The sequence below is a fragment of the Triticum urartu genome, chromosome 7, assembly GCF_003073215.2.
Source record: "Triticum urartu cultivar G1812 chromosome 7, Tu2.1, whole genome shotgun sequence".
NCBI classification, from domain to species: domain Eukaryota; kingdom Viridiplantae; phylum Streptophyta; class Magnoliopsida; order Poales; family Poaceae; genus Triticum; species Triticum urartu.
Genome location: NC_053028.1, coordinates 87,027,591 through 87,030,531, shown reverse-complemented (window position 1 = coordinate 87,030,531; position 2,941 = coordinate 87,027,591).

Below are 2,941 nucleotides of genomic sequence, written 5' to 3'. Positions count from 1 at the left end.
GCGGCTCACTGGACTCGTCGGATGCGAACTCGCTTCCGACGGCTTCCTCCCACCACCCTACGGACGACACCGAAGTGTTGTCCCAACAGGTTCCAAGCCAGGAGGAGGTGGTCCTGGAGGCGCCGCAAGGCGACCTCCCGGACTCCAGGAGTAAAGGGGGTGAAACCCCTCAGGGCTCCAAGTCCGGCTCTAGGCCGGACACCGCTCCGGAACCTTCAAAGGTTCCAGAGTCCGGTGGGGGACCTCCTTCCATGAGGAGCAAGCCCACCGTGCCGACGACCCCCGTCCAACCGGAGGCGCCGGACAATCTGTTGGAGGCGCTCCAAGGCGCCTCCATCGACGAGGAGCACCGCACCATTATGAGTGCGGCGGTCCAGAAGGTTCAGTCCGCCAAGAGCGGACTGACTGAAGCTTGTACTAGCCTTTTAACAGGCTTTGAGGTAAGTAAAGAATGTGTAAATAATGTTACCGCATAGACAGTAGCCCTTGATGCTCTGTTTGGCGTTCGGGAAGAAAAGCCGAATAGAGGATCAAATAAAATTCGCAGGAGTCTAACAAAAAGGAGTCAATATGCATAGGCAGGCTTCCCTACTTGCGTCCGCCGCACTGACTGCGGAAGTGGACACGCCAAAGCAGAACCTCGAGCAGTCCGAGCAAGAGCTCGGGCGTGCCAAGAAGCAGCTCGAGGACAATGAAGGTAAGAAATACCTTGTTTTTAAATACATATAAAAAGGTGCAATTGCAAAGAATGACAGGATTATCGTGGCTATTTTAGGGGCCACGTCTGAAGTGGCGACCCTTAAGCAGGCACTGGTCGAGGCCGAGAAAAGGGCGGCCACGGAGCGCACCGAGCGGGAGAAGTATGAGGCCGAGGTTGGCAAGGTACGGCAAGAGCTCCAGGCTCTCATGGAAAGACATGAGAGTTTGGAGCTTGACTCAAAGACGCGAGCGTCCGTGCTCGCGGTGGCTACTGAAAATGCCAAGTCTGCCAAGGCCAAATCCCAGAAGACCCTCCAGGAGTTGGATGAGGTGAAGAAGATAGCGGCGGGTAAGGCATTCTTTATGCAAAGCAAACACAGAAACATGAGTTACTTGTTACTTACCCGAATCCGGAGCTCTCCAGGAGCGTTCGCAGATCTTCCCCGGAGTGTGTCCGATGCCGCCGCATTCTATCGAGCCGAGGAGGGTAGCTCGACAGAGAAGGTGTTCTGGTCTCAGTATGCTGAGGCCGGACACCCCGTGCCCCTGAGAAACCAGCTGAAGCAACTGGTCGAGCTCCATAAGGCAGCCGAACAGGCCATGAAGGGCCTCATAGTTCGGCTGTGGCCTGGAGGGGCTCTGCCTGGGAGCTATTTCAGGCAGGTGCGGTGGCTGGTGGAGGCCTGTCCAAGGCTCGAAGTCATCAAGCGCTCCGTCTGCATTGAAGGTGCCCATAGGGCCCTTGCCCGTGCTAAGGTGCACTGGGGCAAGCTGGATGCTGAGAAGCTTGTGAAGGACGGGCCACCGCCGGGGAAAGAGCATCGCAAGCCCGAGAATTATTATAAGAATGTTCTGAAGGGTGCCTGCCTTGTGGCGGATGAATGTTCTAGGGATGTAATTTTTGAGTGAAACTTGCTCGTTTTGTCCTGTGCGTTGAAAACTTGTTCATATGCGCTAAGCAATGCTGTTGGAATTTAAAATATTACCTTCTGTGCGGCTGTTTATCAATTCTGAGAGATGGCAAGTCGTCGGCTTCTGCCCCCGTGCCGCTAGTGCTGGAGTGTTCGGGGATAAACCTGAGCGCTCTTTTTCCCATGTTTGGGTCCTTCGAGGGAGGCGCTCAGCCCAACGAACAAGGCAATCGGACTATAATGCGTGAACACTCTCACTTGGCCATAGAATTCTATAATTTTAAATTTTGGCGAAGCCCCTGGTATTCGGAAGACCGAGTTTGGGGCGCTATCCACGCCTTGGCCGGACAGAGCCGGCTCCTCGCCCTAAGCGGCATAAGTCTTTAGGGACTCGAAAAACCTCTCGAACAGCGACCAACTCTCGCTTCATCATGACAGTCAGTTTTAGCTTTCTCCACCGAGGTGCTCGACCCAGCTCAACTGGGGCACAATCGCAGTGGTTCTCCTAGTGCTACCTTAGCCGATATAGCGAAACGTAAGGCACCAAAACATAGGAGCCGGGCAAACCCAACTATTGACCCAAGACATGATTCGGAGCCAATGCATATAATGCTATAAGTTCGGGGTGCCGCACTTGTTAAAGTGTTCGGACTTCTCACACCATATTGAGGGGTACTAAAGCCCCTGGCGTATTTTGGCCGTACCAACGTGTACGGGTGCAACATGTCGTTTAAGGAACATATATAAAGAAAAAAAGGTAATGCAAAAATAGACAAAAGCTATGCATTGTTTATTAAAGAGGGCTGCGATCAAAGCAGAACGATACAAATAATGCGATAAGCAAAAGGTTCGACTAGTTAACATGTCCGTTCCAGGGGCAAGCTGCGGAATAGTATGCGAAACAGGTATACTGCTCGTGATAGAGACCACCTGGGAGTTCCGTAATGCGGCGTGGCTTGTCTGCTTCCCTGGTTCTTGCATCGTTTGTCTGGCAATTGAACTGCCAAACGGGCCTTCCGAAGAGTGGAGTCCTGAAAGTAAGAGAAAATTAAAAAGTCGACAGCCCCTGGTGCGGTTTAAGCCGTGTTTCGGGCGTGCCATGATGGTGCCCCTCCCCTTGTACCCATGGTATTTCTAGAGCGTAGTTATGTACGCGAAGTACAGGCATCACATTTTTGCGAGGGCTGGGGTTGGGGCCGCATTGCTATGCCTGCTCAGATCGTGCCAGGCGATCTTGTTGTAGGTTACGTCGGGCGCGCTTGACGGTGTCCCGGACTGGAGAACTGCCTGGAGAGGCTGCTTTGTACTTCCGCTGCAAGGGCCGCCGTGTG